Below are 22272 nucleotides of genomic sequence, written 5' to 3' on the forward strand. Positions count from 1 at the left end.
TATGTCAGGAAATCAAAGCAAAATGATAACAAAAATATTTTGGTTTTAATTTTTTGGAAAGAAAATGGTTGTAAGTTGCAATCTCCTCCAAACAGGTACTCTGAGCGGTTGGGCTCTATAAGCGTTTAAGTAAAGACAGAGCTTTTTCTCTCTCTTTTTTTTTTTTTTTTTAAATAACTCCATGGGTACAAGTTAGCAGCATGAAGTATTAAAACTGTATTTTTGCCGCTTTTTCTAGTGCCATAAGATATTGTTTCTTTATTAAAAAAACAACTGCAGTGTTATCAATGAAAACATAATTTTTATTTATAGCACATTGATAAACGTAGCTTGAACTTCTTAGCATGCAAACTCAGCTAACAGTCTGGGGCACCAAAAGGTATGAATTTCCGTCACTAAAGTGACTTAGAGCACACATACCATTTTCTTCAAAGTGCACTGGGACAAAATAATTCAGCTTTTCAGCTTTTTTTTGGTGAGTTATCGGGTTCATCTCAAGGTTGAAAAGGATATTCAAGTAGGCAATTAACTTACCAATTTAAGCTAGAGCTTCGGTTTGCTGCTTTGAGGAGGACGTAATCTGGGCCCTGGGTAGTTACTTCTCTTTTAGCATAAGTGAACATGTCAAGTATGAAATTTAACACGTTCTTATTTCTGCAAAGAAAAATGTTCTTGGGGTAACACGGTGTAAGTACCAGGTGCAACATAATATGTGCTCACAGTTGAAGACTTGAAAATCAAAAGAAAGTGGAGGAATAATGTGTAAATATTTTTTTAAGTAAAATTTATTTTTATGTCTTTTTTGTCTACTCTCCCATTAACAATTTGGTCCTTTTTATTACAAATGTTAACAGGCTGTAATGTACTTTGTCATATTGTTTTCTGGTGCCCTGTAACTAACTTTTGATGTCTCGGGCTCTGCTATCTGTCAAGGCAGTTTTAGACTAGTATTATGTAGTGTTTTGGAGAGATGCAACATGCTGTCCCACAGAAACTTTGGTTTTGGCTTCTTTATTAACTTAGCCTCTGTGACTGTGGTGACTGGGCTTTAACAAGTACCCAGGAGTTAGGAATATTATAAATAAACTCTCAGAGAAGGAAGTGAGCAGCTGGTTTTATAGCTCTTTGCTCCATGCAGTTAAGATATTAAACATAGCTCTCTGTAAAGCACTACACAAACTCTCTAGTAGCCTAAGATACCATATGCTGAGTTCATTTATTAACCTGATTATTTTGTTTAGCCTCTGAAGAATACATTTCTGACCTCTCATTAATTTCTTGCCCATCTCAAAAAGGTGATAATTTTTCTTCAAACCTTGGCTGCTGGGGTTCATGCGATTACCTGGGTCTTTAGGGTTTTTTCTTCAGAAAAATACATACACTCCTTTTTAACTTCTCAATGACAGAAAAACTTGAAAGTGCGGATATCAAAAATTCTGATTAGAAAGAAGACAGAGGATGCTGCTCTCTTTGGCGTGATTTTGGGGTGGGAGGTATCAATGTAGTTTGCATTTTTGCAAAAATTGCATTTTTGATTGCTTTATGATAACACACGTCCCAGATAGTAGATTGTTGCAATACATAATAGTGCATTAGACAGGGCTAGCACACGGGTGTGAATACTAACACGTGCATGTCATTTTAAGCATTAACATTGTCCCTGATGTGGTCTAGTTGGCACTCCAGGAGGGCTGGCAAAGCCTAGACTGTATGCAAGAACATATCACACTCTCACCCAGAAAATTACAGATTTGGGCCAGGGAGAGCAGCCTGGTCTCCCTTCATAGGCTGCATCCTTACTGTGCACCTTGGGTATTAGCTGTCCCCTGGCTATGCCAGCATGTTCAGGGATACTTCCTGAGCTGGGAGCAGGGCTTGCCCGCTAACTGGGGTGATCACCACTAGCAAGAACAGGACAGAAAATGCTGAACAGATGAAATACTTTAATTTTCCGCTGTTTTGCCTGTATTGCTTAGGTCTCTTCCTTTAAATACGGGAGCCAAACTATAAATGAATCTGTTGTTCCTCTCCACTCAAGTGGAAAATATGTTATTGTCTGTTTTTATGAATCCATTTAAAGCTGCTTACTCTTCTTTTTCCGTAGCTGCTTTCTGACTCTTTCTCTTATCCAGCTTTTTATTGCCCTTCCCCAAGCCCCTTCCACTCCTTTTCTATCAGATGCTGATGTGAAAGGAGGCAAGACTGACACAGCGGCAAAGCCGGGCTGTGTGGATGCTGAAGGTGGTTTCACGCTAGTGGCGGGCACGCTCTTCCAGCGCAGCCCAGCGGGGAAGGGACCCTGCAGAAGGAAACCCCTGGGGAGGTGGGAGCCCTGTGCCGAGAGCCGTTTCAAAGGTGGCACAGCTTCCTCTGCGCCGCGGTCCCTGGCACCCTCCTGTTTGTGAGTGGGGAGGCAGGGAGGCTCTCCTGCAACCACGCAAAGCAGGGCAGGTGGCTCCTTTCATTATCGAAACTTTTTTTCACTTTTGCACATGTGTCTGCCTGACTGAAAGTCACGGGTGTTCCACAAGTGAGTTATTTGGCTGAGCATCCTCCCTGCTCTGGTCTGTAACCCTCCAAGGCAATGAGGAGAAATGGCTGGGGTTGAGTGTATGTAGATATATCTCTATAGACGCATGTACATGGATACATCACACCCTTCATATATATGTGTGCGTATATATGTATGCATACACCCTTAGTGTATTGCACATGTGTTTATATGAAAGAGAAAGACAGTGAGCACATTGCACCTAGGTGAAGAGAAAATGGCAATGAGTGAACCAAAAAGTTTGAGGCACTCACTTAAGCTGAAGAGTATCGTTGATTTAGCCAAGTCCTGCAGCTCTGGAAGATGGCATCAGAGTAGAATTCTATTATATATCTGTATTTCTTTCAGTATATCTGTCACTAGCTTATCAATAGTCACTTCAGGAGCAGAATGCTCTGAGGCAACATAAATGCAAAATAATGGGGAAAAGGCAAAACCAATGTTGCTGAATTGAAGATATTTATCAAAAGTTCAGTATAGGTTTTTATTTTGATTATTCCAACTCTACCACGTGTTTGGAATTAAGTGGCTTAATGTTCTCGAATAAGCAGAAAACCTTCAAAACCAAATATCTTGTGATGCTTTTGCATTTCTGATTGCAGCTAATACCAGAAGTTCTAAAATACCACAGCTCTGCAAGCAATGCTGTATCTTGTGGTTACCTACAATTTGTATTTCTTAGGAGAAAGAGATAGCCTAACCTCACAGGACTTGAATTTAAACTTCTGGATGTTCATTCTGACTTCTGAATGACAGAAGCCACGTTTTGTTGCTTGCTCATGGGACTCAATACAGTATATTCCAGAGAGCACAAACAGGACTTTTTTGCCCTTTGACATATTATTTTTCCTTAAATCTATAAAGTCAGTTACTCAGATTGAAACCTTCCAGTTGCTCATTATGAAGAAGTGGGAGTTGGCAAGAAATATTCAGAAAATTCATGCTGTTATTCTGGGTGCTTCTTATAAAAGAGAGGGAGAGAATTTGTGTACGAGTGGTTACTCTATATGGATTTGAATTTGTTCTTCCCCTCTGGCAATTTCATTTATCAATCCCAGAGTCAAAGCCGCCTTCTGAAAAGAGATCTGTATTTTGCCCTTTTTTTTTTTTGCCTTTTTTTTTTTTTAATAAAAAAACTTGTAGTCTTCCCCTTCTGTCTTAGCCTGACGGGCAGCATTCGCACTAGCGCTGCCCTGTTGCACCCTGAGTCTGGCTGTGCAACACGAGATCATTTAGTGTGGTTTTCTTCTCCAAGCTCCTGGGATGCGCTAAGAGACGAATTCTTCAGCTCAGGCAGCAGCGGTCCAGGACGTTAGATATTGAGACATTTGGTCCTCTTCTGAGGCCTCCAGGCATGCCCCATTTCATGGATGAATGCAACAACTCCTGTGAAGACAGACGTGTTTTTGAAAACAATCAGCCCCTTGCCACCACTATCTTGCTTTTAAAAAAAAAAAAAGGTGCGTTGGTGTATAAGATTGCGTCATATACGTATTGCCTTCAGGGCGTCAGAAGGGCTTTCTTTGGAGCCAGATACTTCAAAGGAAAACCAGTCCTGGCGTACGCCGTACCATGCTGTGTAGCGGGCTTGGCGCTATGCCTAGGTTTGCTTGAAAACCTGTGCGGTCTTTCTCCATGGTCTGACACTTAGCAGAGGCGGGACGTTGATCCCAGACGTTGCTGGTGCCTCCTGCGTCAGTGAGGTCACCTATCTGATCATTCACAGTGTTTCTCAGAGGATCGCTTGTTTGCTTCAGTCTCCTTGAAGTTTGGGAAGAGGATGCCTGTGACCCAGATTTAAGGAAAATGCTATGTTGGTGCTACTCTATTTTAGTCAAGCACTTCTTTTTCTATTCCCTCCTGTAAAAAGAGAGGCTGAAGAGCCCTGAAATTACAGAGCCCTCTCCTACACTTTATTTTGAGGTAACGATTTCTAGCTCAGTTACAGCAGCTTTCAGCAACTTTGAGCAAGTGCTTTCTCAGACGCACCTGGTATTGCCTGTCTTTGCTAACAAGAGTCTCAGATGTGTGTTTGCTGGGGCGGGTGTGTAGGGGGATAGATTTGTATCTGTCTAAGGGAAGCGTAATGTCTCGCTTTGAGGCTTCAAAGGGTCTGGCATGTGCGTGAGTGAGGGACCATGAGCTCTGTTTCGTCGCTGCAGCTTGTAAGTGAAAGGGCCTCGGTGGGCATGGATATCGCGGTTGCTGTCAGACAAGCAAAGGTGGACCCCGTGATTCTCTCAGAGCATGGGAAAAAATCTGTGTAAAAGGGATGTTCAAGCCGTTTCATAATCAGCTTCATCTCTGGGTTTTGGAAATACTGTAAGGGCTGCCAGAAATCAGTTGTCTTGAACAAGGAAGAAAGGTTGAAGAAACGGAATAGAAAACGATAAACTTGGCCTTACTGATATTAACATGTCCCAAGAGACAAAGAGGATGGAGATTTCTAAGAGCAGCAGGCAGCCTGTGTTGTAGCAATGGAGCGCAGCGGGTTGTGCAGTGCTGGAGGGGAGCCGACGCAGGGAGCAGGCTTCTGCCCTCGCTGACCTATGGGCAGGTGAAAGTAAATAGGAAAAATCATGGGCGATCTGCCGGGCAAACAGCTCCTGAGGAGTTCTGAAATGGCCGGGCGGGCCTGGCACCGGTGTCATGCAGCATGCTAGGGAGAGCTGCTCTCTGGGGTAAACGATGGGGGATTTTCTGAGGCTGCACCGGGATGCAGCAGCAAGGTGTTGGAGCAAGAAAACGTGTTTGGTTTCTCGAAAGCATGGCACCACGCTCTGATTTGTATGGTCCACACTGAAACACACACCTGCTCCTTTCTGATCAAAGTACAGCATATCTAGAATATAAAAGAAGGGCAAAGAGAAGTCATATAGTATCAATAGTATCGTACAGTATCTACAGAGAGCAGCATATTGTTGTTAACAAAATGCAATAGGAGGACAATTAGTAATCAGGATGGAAAGCTGTAACATAAGAATTGAGCAAGTTGGATAGGTGTAAGAAATGTGATTTATCTGTCTGCAATTCTCCACTTAACTATGGCTATAAAACTATTATTAAAACCAGCCTGGAGAGTGTCTGGTGTGCAATGCCCAGGGGGGCAGCAGGCGTAAAGGGGTGTCCTGGGTTGATGTCACGCTCTGCGTTTTCTGTTCCTCTCTGAACTACCCTGATCAGCACTAAGAATGTCATTAAACTGCAAGTGCTTTTTTGTGCTTAGAAGTCCTATTTTGTCTAACTTCTTACAGTATAGATTAATTTTAAAGAATAGGAGAAACTCTGAATAGTCTGTAGGTAACTACAGAAAATAATTTTGTGAAGTCAGTTTCAGGACAGTTTTCCGTCCTTTCCCAGCGCTAAGATTGTCTGTATAAAATGCACTCTTTCTCGGCCTTTTGACAAGTAACTCAGGAGGTTTGTGCATCAGTTGTTTGGGTGGCATCATTCTGATTTCAACACATTATAATCATCTCAACGCTTGTTCTGTAGACTTCTGTTCCTGTGTAAGGTAATAAGGTTATAAAATATATTTTTAAAGTCAGACATGAAACTGCAAGGGTTCTGCTCTTTTCACTTGGAGTGGTACACGTGTGATTTGAAGAACACTCATACAAACAAGTGGGAGAGTATTGCCAAATTCTCTGTAACATTGCAAGTAGCATGTGGAACCAGCTTCTTTCACTTTTATGCTTCTGCTTGATAATAAAAATAAAATACAATCCCTGACTGAAAATAAGTATATTAATTTTGCTTCATCAGTTGCAAAGTTATTGAACAAAATGGCTACACAGTTTTTACGTGAAAATGCTGGTGTCATCAGCCACACTAGAATAAGCACAAAACAGTTCTGTGGTAATTAGCAGAGTCGGTCAAAGTTTCTGGAAGTCAAATGTTCACAAGTTGACCCATATGTGTTAACAACTTTGATTAGAGCTTTTACTATCAATTTCAGCACTGATAGGTAGCTGCATGGATGGTAAAATTTAAGCTGCTCGTATGCTAGTAGAACTTGATAATTCATCTACCCTGTGTTTGCAGAAGAGAAATATGATCTTGATCAGAAGCAAGTCTGTACGCAGACAAATGTATTCTCTTCACTAGAATTGCACTAATCTGCTAAGATAAATTCAAATAGCAATTCATTTTGTTTTTAAAGTATAATTTACTGCCACGTAATAAAAAAATGAAAATACAACTTTGAAATATGTTTTTAAATAATTAACTTAATAAAGTTAATAAGTTAATAATAACTTAATTAGTAAGTTATGCCTTGAATTCCAAATCGGTTGTACATGATTTCTAATTGTGCTTGATATTTGGTATTGGGTTATTCTGCAGATAGCATAACCAGCTGCAGAATTTAATGTAATCTCTTAAAAGCTCCAGAAATACTAATCTCTGAGCAGCCTATCTAGAGGGTATTTCTAAGGCATAGTCAGATGAGAATTTTAAATGAAGCAGGATATTCAATGTGATACTTTATTTAGCTTGCCTAGGTTATACATTTCACCATAAAACTATCATTCATTTACTGCTCTTAAAGAGTACATAAGAATTTTTGCCTAAGATTTATGTATTTTTCTTCTGTGTTATATGCTCCTAAAATTATAATAGTTAGTGCTAGAAATGTGATAGGGAAAAGAGAAGAAATATTGCTTCCAAGCTGGTAAACTATGTCTTAAAACTGTGGGGTTTGGATCACTGATTGTTAGCATGGTAGTAAAATACCTGAACAGACGCTATTCTCTGTCCCAGGTGGTTGGATGACTTCTGTTTTAGGGACTTCAGCTCTTCCGATCATAAACTCATGAGACCGAGACACATAATGGTGGGGCACTAGAGGAGGCTTGTAGCAGTGAAATTTGGTTCTAGTGCTTATGGCACTAGTTTGGTAAAATATAATTATTTTAGGTCTATGCAGTTTTGCTTATTATTTCTCTGTTGAAACTTTCTTCGATGTTTTGTCCAGCATATGAAATGCAGTGTATTTGTTTAATTTAAAACAGTGTTTGCTCGTTTATAGCTATAGCTGTATGTAGATCTGTATGCATGTTTTTAATTTAAATAGAAAACCTCTATATGACAGCGGATGCCATCATAGTCTAGAAATTTCAGGTGACTGCATAGAATCTGTTAGGTGAAGCTGTCCCTGCTCATTGCAGGTGGGTTGGACTAGATGACCTTTAAAGGTCCCTTCTAACCCAAACTGTTCTACGAGTCTATGACTTTTTGTGTCATATCCAAGCTGAAAATTGACTGACAGGGCAAATACAGAGTGTATTTTTCCCCACCGTTTTTTCTGAATCAGTTTTATAGTCTAAATAATATCAGGTAGAGCGTGTTATAAAGCCAGACTTCTTTTGCTTCATGCACATGGATTTTTTTCTTAGACCTTTGTATCTTGTGCATTTGCTGTGCTCCTCCTCAATTAAATTATTTGGAGAGTTGATATACACATTTGGTCGTGTGTAATGAGCTGAACCATCTGGCTCTTTTAATGGACTTTGAGTAAACTATTGCTAATTTCTGTTAATGAAATAGAAATGAATGTATAAAAAGAATGTTGTTTAAAGTGAAAGGTTCAGAGACAATTGGGGGGTTTTTTTCCCAGTCTTTGATGCGGAGGCATGTGAAAATGAATTGCAGAAGAACAAATTGTGAAGTTACTCTGAAAGCAGGGTAGAATACAGCAAAGCTAAAGAAAAGAGTAAAGAAAAGTTATTTTTCACAAATAAATATTGTAACATCATAGCTCCCCAAATATAAATTTGTCACCATAAGTAAAGATTTCTGTATAATGAATATTGTGTTAGAAAAAACATTTGTGTCATCATTAAATTATTATCACTACATGTTTTGAAGGTATGTGCATGTCTGCTTTGAGACTAAACCTATTCTCATGGAATTGAATGGTCTGTGCTGACTTCTGTTGAAATTAGTGGTGTGGAGAATGAATTCACCCCATTACAGAACCTGGTCTTCAGTGGGAAGAGAACTGGGACACTTACTTGTATTCACTTGTGTTTCTTTCTCCATTTGGATGCAGTAAACCTGAATATAATCCTCTTGAGTGCTATCTGTTTGAATAGCTTTACTTTTTGCCTGTAAAACCAAGGTAACTTCTCCAAACAGTTTTCAAGGGATAGATTGAAATAATTAATGCACATCGAATGGCTAAATTGGTGGGTAACATTTTGCTTTATGGGATTAATTTTATGCTTGCATATACAAGAAACTCAGGGAGGCACAAATGAGGCTACTGCAAAGCACTCGGAGTAGCATTTGTCCCTACTACTTTCTCTCTTTCTTATCATATAAGGAACGTGCACTAAGTCCAGATGTGAATGAATTATGGATTAATCAAAGCTAATCTCAAAAAAGCATTTGTATTAAGGGAGAACAGTTTTGTTTTATACAAGCCCATGCATTATCTGGGCAGCCCGGTTTTATGTTACGTATTTTTAGTAGTACAACATACAATGAAAAGTTCTGTGGCAAGAAGAACTTAATAGATAGAAACAGACGAAGGATTTTCATAGAGAGTACATAGCAAATGCTGAGGATCCTTTTCACGTTTAGGAGAAAATTTATTTCCTGTGGGCATTTGATCATCTGGCAACCTTTTGCCCCATCCAACAGTTCTGTAACGGCACTTTCCAATGCTGTGCTTTGACCAAAGCTTACCTAAGCTCCGACTGTTATGAAAAATGGAGCTCATATATATTTCCTTTGCATTCTAACTCAGTCTCAGCTGCACATAGAAAGTAAACAAACCCAGTTTGCAGGCACTCTTTTTATCTGTCTGCACATCTCGGAGGCTTCCCGATAAGGTTTTTTGTGGGGAGAGAGGGTGTGTTTAAAGTAAATATAATTTGAAAATTTTCATCCATTTTAGAGCAGCATTACAGACCTTAAAAGAATTATGTTTTATGAGATTGACAAGCAATTAAATCAGCGTACTGATCGTGCAGTGCATAATTCTACCTTACAAAATTAGATGGATTGAGAAAAATCAGAGTGAACATAATATCCCATCTTAAGTGGCTGTTTCAGGTATTTGCTCTAAAACTCTAAGGTATAAACAGAATTGTTCTGTAAACTATATCCGATAAGCAGCTGAGAGCTACTTGTCAACATTAAGATGCAAGGGATAAACACAAGGGAATCCAAATGCTTTAGAAATAAATACCACATTCCTCCAGGAAAAGAAAACAAACCAAAATCCAGTCGTAAACAGCCAGGTGAGATTTCTCTGTGCAGGGTTTCTGAAAAAATCCCCAAGAAAAAACAATAGGCTGTAGATGAAATTAGTTTAGATAGCTGATGACGGCCCACCTTTCCATATTCTTTATACTGATCTACATGACCTAGACAGAGCTTTTCAGAGAAGGGCCTCTCTGTTTCTACATGCTTTACAAAGTATGATGTACACATACTAAACTTCACACATAAGATCAACATTGTAGCTTATAGCAATATGCGTGTTCTTATCGGCCTCATTTCCTAATGAGGTCAACCTCATGCAGTCACTGTCTTTATCAGTTGCCCCATTTCCACCAAATTTAACAGAAGGGTTCAGGTGTCAACAGGCAACTAAGTTTCTCCAGATTTCATGAAGACTGACGGCTGGATGGAGGGAGAAACTCAAGGCAGTGCCTGCGTGGCAGCGGCACAAGCTCAGCAGGGACCTGTTAGGTTTAGGCTGCCGTTGGCCGACTGATGGACACAGAAAATACCAGTGCTGGGAGAGGCTGGAGTTGTGTCACCTGCAGGGACGCCAGGGTGGGAGAAGGTTTAAGGCATGTTCAGATGCACTGGAATTTGTTTTTTTAGTGTAGGAATAAAAACAGAGGGAGGAGAGGAAGCAGAGATTTGCATCTGGGGATATAAAACAGAGAATACAAATTAGTATGAGAAGTGATTTCAATTGCCTTCCCCCCTCACCCTGTTTGTGCTGATTCTATGTGTCTGCAATTCAACTTGTTCTTGGTCTGATGTAAATATAGATCAGCCTCTGAAATTCCACTCTATCGTCATAGGTGCTTGATGGTATAAAAATAATAGATCCTGCAGTATTTGTTGTGGTGGACTGATGTCAGACTCCAGTACTCACTCTTGTGGATTGACTGTCACTGTAGAATATTGCCATTTTTAATTCCTTTACAAAAAAGATCTGCAAAAATCCCAGTGTGTTAATGTCCATATACTTTCTTCTTCTGCCCCTCTGAAACCAGCATGTTCAAGAACTATATGAAATCTCATGGTCTTTAGTGCATTCCTCTTGTCATTCCCTCCTTTTTTCAGCACAGAGAACATGAGCTGGTCACTTTGTCATTAAATGCTTGCAGGAATCGATGGAGATGTCCTGAATAGAGCGAGTGCAGAATTTGGCCCACGCTTTTCAGACAAGCTGACCCAGAGCATTGCTATGGGTCACTAAAGCTTTGTGCAACATTGTCTGTAATTATCACTAGTAAATGAACTCTGAAGTTGAGCCTGTTTTGGAAAATGATTTTATGTTATTAATAGGTCTGTGATGTAAGCTTAAATACAGAGTGGTTACCTGGACTGCCAACAACATAGAATACTGAAAAATTTTTCTAGAAAACCTACAATGCTGAGGATTTTTTGCTTTACAAAAAATGCAATTTTAATACCCATATTATACTTCAACAGCAGAACCTGTGATTTTTTTTTTTTCCTAATGCTTCATCATTATATTCTTAAATTTGATGTTCTTATTAATTTTTGATAGCTTTGCTGGGAAGCTCTCATATTCCTTTTCATCACAGTAGTTGTTATGACCAATGAACATATTGGAAAAACTATTGTTAATACAATAGAAATTAACTACCAGAATAGATATCAGGCATGACTGGAGACTATACCTACTATTTGCAAAAGTCATTTGATGGCTAACAGATACTTCTGTTAAGACTCCTCATTTGTTAGTGGTGATGTAGAGATATATTTTAATGTATATATTGAATACTTGAATTAACTTAATGAATTTTAATATTAGTTGCATGCACTGTAGATATGGGTAAAGCATTATTGTTTAGTTTCATCTCAGTCACAAATACTGACGTAGGAAGGTTTGAACTCTTACTGTAAATATACAGGAAATTTTCTTTGTGAGGAGAGCTTGGGGTCCTTTTTCTTGCCTTGTCTTGCTTTTTCCACAAGTCTGTCTCTCCATAGAGAAGCAATTAAGAAGATACTAACTCCTAGTGCCTGAGATTTTGAGAGCACTTCAATATTTTTGACAGTTAAAATATTACTTTTGTTATTCTTATTTTATGTGTGGCAAAACAAAGGTATTGCATAAAGTCATTAATGATAAGGAAATTCTTTCCTCCTATTCCCCCCCACCCACCAGAATGCGTTGCTTTTTAACAGCCCTTAATTCAGTCAAAACCTTTATATAGGCTCTTCATATTTGCCATTTCCTACGAATGTATGAGAAGGTATGTCTCAAAATATAGCCTTTTTCTTTTTCTATAATGCGATCTGAGATAAGGTTTTCTAAAATTGGGTGTAGTCCCTCAGGTGGCTTGTAATAAAATGTAGTGATGGAGGCGTGCCCGCCACAATTATATCACTTGGCAGAGGAGCACAGGCGTCAACAGCGAGGTCTTAATGGGAGGAAAAAGCCATGCCTCTGTGCGCTACTTGCAGACCCATGATGCTTTCTTTTTAGCAGTGGTTTACTTTGCCATAAAATTTTAGATGTATAGTTGCTACCTGCTATGAAAATGTGAATGCTCTCAAAGTACACGAAAAACATCTCTGACATGGACGAAACTATTCCTTCTTTTCTCAAGGCAAATTCATGAGGGTCTGTGAAGGCAGGGTTCGAGACCCTTTGTGGAAGGGTTCCCTTGAGGACCCAGGCAAGGTTTGTTGTGATAGTTCCATCTCGTGAATGGAAATATCACAACAATGGCTCTTTTTTTGAGGCCTGTGAAATGCTTCATGTTCAGAGTGTTTTTTTTCAGAGTGGACTACTCCCTGATGGTGGTGACATCATCATCATTATTATTATTATTATTTACTATGCTTTAGTGAACAATGCTGCAAAAAGAATACGCAAGGAACTACTATTCAACCAAACCCTTAATCAGCCTTTCTCTTTACTCAGTACATAACTGCTGTTTTTCGTCTGTGCGTCTTCTAGCAGAGGCAGGACATGACACACATGGCTCTCCATTAAGTGGGTCAATAGCAGGGGACTGAAGGCTTGCTCTGAAATCTCTCCCTCCCCAATGTGTGTAGCTACTACAACGTATGGAGCCTCAGCTGTTGGAGCTGGTATAACCTTCTTCCTGCCTAATAACCTAAGGCTGCCACTGCCTCTGTAAGATGATTTAACTACTTCTCTGCTTGACACCAAGATTCGCTAGTAATTTCTTCACCCTCAGAAGCCTTTTTGTAAGTGGATGTTTATACAGGGACTACAATGAAAACATCTTGAGTCTTTGCAAGTCTTACAACAGTCTGTTCCCAGTTGTCCTGCTGGATGAGCTAAAGTAAATCTTTCAATCTTTCCACGGCTTTGCATATGTCCACCTTCCTTATGATTCAGTCATGATATTTACCTGCTGAAAAACAGTATTGAGAAATTTGTTGAAAACCTTGGATGACAGCCACCTGGGTTTTGCAAAATGTTGATATAGAATTAAGCTAAAAAGTGGATGTCTCTCATTATTGGAGGCTTCATGCCCTTCCTAATACTGGCTCTTTTGGCAAGGGTTATCTGGTGCTTTCAGCAAGCTTAGGTGGAAATAGATCCTGGAGCAAGGAAAGGAAAACGTTTCATCCCAATAGGATTAGCTGTGATGAGTGTACGGTCACAGCTTTTTCTGACCGTACATCAAGGACAGCTCCTGTAATTGTCGCAGCTTTGGTCCATGTTGGCTGCAATGCACGGAATTGCTCATGGGCTGACCTACATCTCTAAATAGTCTTGTAGCTGCAATTCTGCCTCCCACACTTCCACCCTTAGCTTGCATTGTTGTGGTGGAAAAGTTTCCCACTTTTCTTCTCTGCTTGCAGCTGATGAAGAGAGTTGAAATTGAGCTCAGTCTGAGACAAAACAGCCCTGTAAAGTCTCTTGTTGGGCTTGTATATCTCTGTGCTTAGTTAGATACGAGCTGTGAAATCAGAACAGTCCCTCCCTGCACTAAGACTGAGACAAGAAGAAAACGCACTGGTATGTCTGTGCTTGCTGACTGATTCTGAATATTTTGTGCACAGATGTTTCTATTACTTTACTACCCAGCTAGTAGAAAGCCCTGCCAATAGTGACAGCCAGCATAAGCTTAATGACTTTTGGAAGTCTGAAACTAGGATAAATGATAGTGGGGGTGCCTTATAAATCTCCAAGTTGGGAACCGTTCTTCATGTTACCAGTATATTTGATTACTGGATCCATCAGCAGTGAGCTAGCAGCAAGCTGTTTAGCATAACCGTACTTCCACTGCTTTTTTAATGTCTAACTTCAAAGTGCTAACTTAAAGTGCTAGGGAAACGTCTGCCACATCTGCGAGGTGCTCACTGCACAGAGAAATGCATGTGATTGTGATCAACAGCATCTTGTGTCTGGCTTAGTGTCTCTTTCTTCAGCCTTGCGGCACACAGTCTCTTTGGGATTCCCGGTGAGCCGAGACGTATAGACTGAATCCTTTTAAGTAGTCCTCCATCCTGTGCATTGGGTTGTAGAATCTAAGCATGAAAAGGCCACCTTTTAGTAAATCACTCTGGAGTGAGTTACTGTTGTGGGATGCACAGACAGAATTGGTAGGGGAAGGGAAGGGTAAGTGACCTAGAAACAATCATTTGAATAATAAGTCTTGCCTCTTGGGACACAACACCAGACTGAATTAGGCAACAGAAAATTTACAGCGAGGAACATCTTTTGCATTAACTAGATTAAACTTCTGCTATCCCTGATGAAGACAAGTCTAGTAAAAGCACATGTGTCTAATCTAAAACCCCTACAAAAACTGAGAGCGCTGCGTGGCTTGCATCTGTCACCTGAGCTTGTTGGATATCCAGGTTCTGCAATTGCCCTACGCATGGTTTGCTGTCTCTGGGAGACAACATCAGGTTTGCTTCAGGAAAGCCCTTTGCATCAAGTTCTTGCAAAACTGAGAAGTGAAAGCAGTTGCTTTTTCTGAGAATGACTGACTGTTGTGATAAAGCAAAGGAGTCCCCTTCCAGAGATGAGCAAGGCACTCCCCTCCTTTCTGTTTCTGATGAAGCTCTGGAAGGATTTGGAGGGCAAAAGATTGCCTTATTTAACGGTATGTTCAAAGTTAATCTTCTTCACCTTCAGACTGGAAAGGTAGACCATTTATTCTGTTTTTTGGCACACACCGGGTCCTCTTTCCACAAATCAGACAGTTCTTGGAGATCTTCCTGCCTAGCTCCTGTACCCTCGACTTTTTATTAGAGTCTTTATTCCATGATGTGCTAGAAAATGTTTGGCCCTTTGTGGCATTATAATATTTTCCTTCTTTTGAACGTACTTCTTCACAAATAAATCAGAAGGAAATTTGCATTATTTGAACATTGTGATAGTGCCTCCCTGAAAGGGATCCTAGTATGAAGGGCTCACCACAATCCTAAAGCACCTTAACTTGACCTCATGTTTCCATAGTGCTGACATTCTCTAGCATAAAAAAGTGGAAGTTAATGACCTGAAATACTTTCCTTTTTTAAATGTAATTATTCTGGCTGTCTAATGTCTGGCATTGTAACCTGAATCCCGATCATATCAGCCATCCTTGGCTTTAAAGCTGAGGACAACAGCAAACCATAATGTTGAATTTCATGGGCACAAGCTTTGCTTTTGGCCATGTTGTGTTTCATAAATACCTGATGGTGTATTGACAACAAATACAAGAGTATTCCTCACTGCTAAAGGAACTGGTGGTGAGGGGGGAAAAAAAAAAAAGTAATGTAAATAGCTTTTAAGTTTTTTGCCAGGGCAAGTGGCTGGTATGAAAAGATAAACCTGGAAATTTTTTCAGGCAGCAAGCTCAATGGCATTTTGCTGTGGTGGGGTTATTGTATCTTCCCGTGTTAAGAGCCTACTGGCTTTCCTTGGGTGTCTTGATTTTGCAGATATGGTAGTGGGGAAGTTGTATGTGGAAAGTGTCACTTGGCCCTGTAATCCCAATATAATTTAATGATCAACAGGACTATCTTCAGTCTCCACATAACGGGAGAAGCCTCCTGACTTTGCATACCTGGATTAATGCAAGGGGACGCCTTTCATTTCACTCATTTCTGTTAACTGGCTACCGTGTGCATCAGACCTGGTAATACATGATGCCTGGTGTAATCCAGGCCTTTTCTTCGCTCAGCTGTTTTTGCTCAGATTTTTCCATCGATGTGCCCAAACAGTGGCATGGAGGAGCCCCCTCCTTCTGTGGGGGAAGGAGGATTTGGCCTCTGCTTCTTCAGTCTTGGGGTGTCCCGGGTTTTTTTATTATTTAGATCTATGAGTAAAAACCATAGAAAGGTATGTTTTTTATGAACAGGATTATCTTTCATAATTTTAGGTGGCTAACTTTTAGGCATTTAGTCCAGGCTGTCTCTTCAGATGGAAACCAGTATACACTTGAAGTGAAAGAACCATGTGGGGTGCTTGTCTCTCTCCCCTTTCTGCCCCAAGCCCAGGCAGCTACCTTGGGTTCAGCATCTTGCTTTCAGACAGCGGCAGCAAGGCAGGATCCACCACACCCAGCCTCTCCCTGCGTTCGGCCTCGGTAGAGAAAATCTGGTGGGCGCCTGATGTGCGGCGTGGTGGCGGCAGCAGCGGCCCCTGCAGCTGTGAGTCTGTCCCCTGATGGAGTCTGGAGACACAAACCTGCAGCAAGAGGTTTTTGGAAGTTAAGGGGTAGAAGCGAAGTCTGCTGAGTCCCTCAGATCCCTGCTAGTGGAGGATGGTGGCATCTGAGAAATGCTGCCTGCTTCGCCCCGGTGGGAAGCGGTGGCAGCTCTTGGTTGTTGGAAGAAGGCACTACAGTTTCTGCCTTTAAACACCTTCGTACGTAACTGCGATTGCATCAGTAATTCTCTCGTGCTGGGATTAGTTTTCATGGGCTTCACTGAGAAACTCAGTTTTAGGGAAGATAAAACTCTTAATTTATAACCATGTTACTGAATTTTTGTAACCCCTAAAAATAAAACTCTTAAGTGAATCACTTAATGAGGGCCATGGGAGAGAGAAAATTTTATGGTGGACAAATTTGATCTGAATTTATAAGTAGTTCAGCATTTACAGTCTGTATTTCTTAAACTATTACCAGGAATCACAGTCTAATGTGATCCAGATGCACACTAAAAATGTGGGGGGGGGGGGAAATCATATTTAAAAAAAAAAAAATGCACAGGCATGTCTCAGGGGTTGAGACTGTGTCCCGGTGATCTGCTTCAGCAGATCTCCATTGGGACTGACTACATTGAGTCAGCAATGGGGACCAGCCCTGCTGTGCACTGGGCCGCAGGCAGCCTGGGGGTGCAGTGCCCGCCGATCGTGCCATGTTTTGGAGTGGGTGTCTGGATGTGGGTTTTGGGACTCCCCCGCTATCTCTGAGCCTGGAGCAGGGGAGCGGCTGGCGGCAAGTGCAGGCGGCGGGTGGGCAGGTGGCTGGAGGCAACCCCCTGGCGCCGCGGCCATGTGCAGGAAAGCTGTCCCCGGGCCTGAGCCGAGGGGTTGAAACTGCTCTCCGAAACCGCACCACCCAAGGCTTCTTGCCTCTCTTGAGGCGGGCGCCCGCAGTGCAGCCTCCCACGCTGGCCCCCGGGCTTCCTCTCCTTCGGCTACCGGGGTTGCTGTCGGTCTGTTGCTAGAGGGTTTTTTCTCACTCGCTTGTCACTAGCAGTTGGTGTGAATTGCTTTTTTTTTTTCCTTTTTTTCTTTTTTTTCTTTTTTTCTTTCTTTTTTCTTTTTTCTTTTTTCTTTTTTCTTTTTTTTCTTTTTTTTCTCTTTTTTCTTTTTTCTTTTTTCTTTTTTCTTTTTTCTTTTTTCTTTTTTCTTTTTTCTTTTTTCTTTTTTCTTTTTTCTTTTTTCTTTTTTTCTTTTTTTCTTTTTTTCTTTTTTTCTTTTTTTCTTTTTTCTTTTTTTTCTTTTTTTTCTTTTTTTTTCTTTTTCTCTTTTTCTTTTTTCTCTTTCTTTTTCTTTTTTCTCTCTTTTTTCTCTTTTTCTTTCTTCCCCATACCTTAAAAAGCAAAAGGCCTCAGGGCGTTGTTGCAGGGCTGCTGGCAGTGCTGCTCTGGGGATGTGAGCATGGAGCGGGATGAGGGAGGTGTGCGAGCCCAGAGTCCGGGCATGTGTGTGCACAGACATGCAGCAGCACCAGTGCCTGGGCACAGAGGAGAGCAGGGCTGCATCGCTGGGCAGGAGGAGAGAAGAAGAGGGGAACAGAAATGCAGGCTCCAGAAGGAGGAGGTGATGGAAAGAACCTTCTCAGCAGCAGAAGCGCAGCTTGGGAAAGAGTCCCAAATGTGGTGGCAGGCACCTGGGGTTTGGGATTGAGAAGGGCCGGCAACCGCGTCATGAAATGCAGCAGTGCCCCTCTTACTGACCCTGTCTCTTTTCCCACCACCTCACCTGCTGTGGCTCTGCCAGCCCTCGGCCTGTGCCCACTCCTTGCACAAAGCTTTCCATAGCTTCTCCTGTACAAACTCCTAAAAGAAACCCAACTACTTAATGCTGTAATTTGCGTAGTTTGCTTCTGGTTTTCCTTAACATTCCTGTGGTCCACAAGTAGGTGTCATCCCCTCTGTGCAGTGGGAGATCTAACTGCGCAGGTACTTGCATAGGAGCACGTGGTGAGCAAGAGTAAGTGCAAACTTCCTAATTGCTCTTCCTGCAGAGCTTGCTTCCCTCCCGAGCAGGAGCACCGCTTTGACCTCGTCCTTAAGCCCTTGTGCATCTGTGTATCTAGAGTTGGCTTGTGACTCAACTCCTTTTTGATGCCCAGAGAGAGAGATGCTGTTTGTCCCAGCCACGTTTAAGCAGTAAGCTTGACACCATTTACAGTGCAACGTAACTACAGTCCCTGCCATTCTGTGACCTAGCTGTGCCATGTGCCTGTACTTAGACATCTTGCTTTAAAACCCCACTGTATTTAACTGGACTGCTGAAATTTAGACTGGTAAAACACTGGTAAATGCTTATTGAAAAGGTGCTGTGCTACTCACGGCGGGTGCTGGCTAATCCATAATGTTAACAGAGTGGGAACTATCAGTGAAATGTTTATTATTTGTGCTTTGCTCTGCGTAAGGCAGCTCAGTGCATCTGCTCTCTCAGGCCTGGCAGGCTTGGCTCTGCACAGCCCCCATCACCTTTTCTTCAGCCCATCCACTGCAGCAGTGCGACCTTGGCCTCAGCCCCCCAAACCACAGCTCAGGGCTGATGAGGGGCAGAGAGTATCGTTGTGTTTTGGTGATCACTAAGGGATTGGGCTTCTGTTTGTGCGCGTTGTGCAAATACTGAAGAGGCAGTAACCCCTCCTCTAGCAATTTAAAAACCTAAACTGGTCCTGTTCACATGAATAGATGCTAAAACAGTTTTAACGGATGCTTGTTCATTACACTTTGTACCTCTCTGACCTTTGTTTCAATAGGCTTTGTATATTTTGTCTTTTTATCTCTCTCACTTTCTAATCCAGAAAGCTGTTGCAAAGGTTATTACTTAGAAAGTACTTTGTACCTTTTTTTTTAGTAAAGAATATAGAAATCAAACATATTAAGGAAGGAAAAGACATGAACTAATTCATTTTCTTGGTTTGTTTCTAAACGTTGGACTCAATCATTGTCTCAATATGTATTTTTCCAGGAGCCATCAGAGCCAGACTATGTCTAGCAGGATTTCCCTCACTGAACAGCTTTAATCCGTTACCTGGGGTGCCAGGGGCCAGGCTGCCCCAGATCAGCACCGTGTAGGCACTTGGGCAGCTCCGCAGAGTCAGCCAAGTTTGACCGTGGCTGACATGGAGCTACAGCTAAGTCCCCTGCACTCTTGACTTCTCTGCAGTCATCTACATCTCCTGCTTGAGCTCCTGGTTTTATTAATGCTGGAGAAATACTGGACTTAAGATGACAGTGTGAATGTGCCCTGCTTTGGTACAGAAAGATGGGAGTTGGGGCCAGGATCTCCTCAGCAGCATCCCAGATGCCCCCAGGCTTCCTGGCTCTGCCTGGCTCTGCACTGGGTTGCTCACCTTCCTTACATTGTATTTCTGGTCTGGGCACAGCACTGGAAAACCCCGAGCTGCTTCTGGATGCATCCAGCTTGAGGCCAGAGTACGCTGGGGCAGACTGCTGCACTGTGCAAAAGCAGCTGAATTACTGCTAGAAACAAATTACTTCTGGATGCTGCATAGCTGTATTCCCTGGTGCTGCATTTTAGCTACCAAATCTAATGTGATTCAAGCTGGATTTGTGTTGAACCAGCTCTGGTGTAAAATGTTGTCCTGTAACTGTTTAGAAGAAAAACTCTAGGAAGTTAATCTCAGCTTTTTGTTGGTTTAATATACAACATTGGGCAAATAACATAAAAATAATTTTTAAAAGTAAAAAAAAAAAAAAAAAAAAACACAAAAACACCACACACACAAAAAAACCAAAAAATGTAATCTCTCTGTCTCCATTTACCCCATGGATATGAGGTTTTGTAATCCTGAAAAAAAATGTGGTGAAAGTTATTGTTTATAAAGTGCTTTGAACCTTATTTTTAAAATAATAGAAAATAAGAGGGGAAGAAGGAAAATCATCTAGTATCTTAATCTTATTTCCATGGATTTGTTTCTAAACACATGATTTACAAAAAATTAATGTGAACTCCAATTTCAGACAAGTGAACAAATCTACTGTTTGGAAATGGTTTTTTTTCTGTGTTAGGCTCTCAGTGGGAACAGTGACTGTATCATCCTCTGCTTGAGAATTACAATTTCATTACCAAGTATCCAGGCACCACTTTTCAGTTATGCTTTATACAAATTGCACACTTGAGCAGTGTGACAGGCCATCATCATTAACTTTATTTCTGTGAAGGAGTCTTCCTCACGGTGGTGAGTGCATACTGCTTGAATGTCGTCTGCAAATTTCTTCTAGTGAAATCCTCAGAGTGGCCCGATGGGCCAGGCAGAAACCCCAGCACGCAGAATGGTCCCGCTCTCAGCACCGGAGTAACTCAGTACCTCGAAGAGCTGCACTGAGTGGTTCAACTACCCTCCATCACATGTGGCTAACAAGAATTGCCTTACTTTGTACACCTTAGGAAGGAGATGAATCATACCAATTCTTTTCAATTTATCTTCGTCGAAGGGCTTCACAGGCTCTTGATCATTCTTGTCTTTCTCTTTTGAACTCCCTACAATTCTTTTTATAAAGCACATCTCAGATTCATTTTTAAGTGATTTTTTTTTTTTTTTTTTTTTTTAATGACTGCAACACAGCTTTTCCTTTGGGGGTGGACCAGGAGCTGCATATTGGATCTATGGTTACTTCAGCTACTTTGAGGGGGGTTTTTAGATAAATTTATAAACTTAATACATGTTTATGAACTGATACAGGGGCACTTTCATCAGTTTTAGCTGCTGAAAACCAACAATATTATTGTACCCTGCTTGATGCAGTCAGGATATAAACATATGCAATGTTGACTAGGAAATGAACATCAGTGTCTTCTGAGTAACAATTTTATCAAGCTCTCAGTTACAGTTGTAGCAGATTTTTCTCCCACAGAAAAGTTTTAACATTTCTTTTAAAAACAAATAAAAAATAAAAATCTTCTGGCGACAATCCATCCAACAAGAGGCAGTTGAGGTTCCTGTGCAGGGAATTCAGGTTTAAAACCTTCCTTTCAAACTGAAAGCACATCAGGGTGTCTCATAGGTATCTCATGGATGTGTCCTGACATATGGGGTTAAAAGCCTGTCTCTCCTGCCCATAGTTCCCTTCTCATGATTAATGGTCTCCAACATCTCAAAACTGTAAGCCCAAGAGAACCCTCACAGAGGAGACACTGCAGCTTTACAGTTACAGTACATAACCTGGGAGATGCATTTTCAAGTTAATCTTTTGAATAAAGTAGAGTAGCGATTTCAGCCTGGATCTCCAGCTGACTATGATGGTGTTCATTTTTCTTTCCATTTAACACAAAATTTTGTCCTGAGAAGCCCTTCCCTAAAATTTTGTCCAAACGGACATATGTTCTCACACACACACAAGTTTTAGTTGGTGAAGGAGTCCCTGACTGGGCCCAGTAATGAATCCCTGCAGGAGATGCTGCTGGGTTTCCCCAAAAAACAAACGCTCTGTGTGAGGCTGTCTCGCCGTAACTGCAGTGTTACGATCCTTGGTTATCTCCGTGCAGCTTCTGTGCTCGCTCCCTGAGTCTGGGAAACTCTGGGTAAAATGTCCTGTATGGGTTGAGGGAGGTTACAAACATTTCCATCCTTGGAGTTACTCTGACTCATCTGGATGAGGTCCTGGACAGCCTGGCCTAACTGACCCTGTTTAGAGAGAGGGTTGGGCCCGCAGTGGTCCCTTCTGACCTAATTAATGCTATGAGTATTGCAAGAGACAGACTTGTCCTCATACTGGCTATTTTTTCGTGAAGCGCTATGCAGCACTGACATGTTTATGCTGTCAAGCACCCACTGATCCAAATGGCCTCGTTTGTTGACGCATCTAAT

At 41.4% G+C, this 22272-nt stretch overlaps 1 protein-coding gene across 2 annotated transcripts in view; it reads left to right on the forward strand.

Annotated features, from left to right (window-relative positions):
- The window catches only part of CD247 (CD247 molecule), a gene marked incomplete at its 3' end in the record, with an annotated part of 56717 nt that overhangs the window by 24699 nt on the left and 9746 nt on the right, over nt 1-22272 (forward strand). The window lies entirely within an intron of this gene.

The sequence above is a fragment of the Phaethon aethereus genome (assembly GCF_964289735.1).
Source record: "Phaethon aethereus genome assembly, chromosome: 1".
Lineage (NCBI taxonomy): Eukaryota > Metazoa > Chordata > Aves > Phaethontiformes > Phaethontidae > Phaethon > Phaethon aethereus.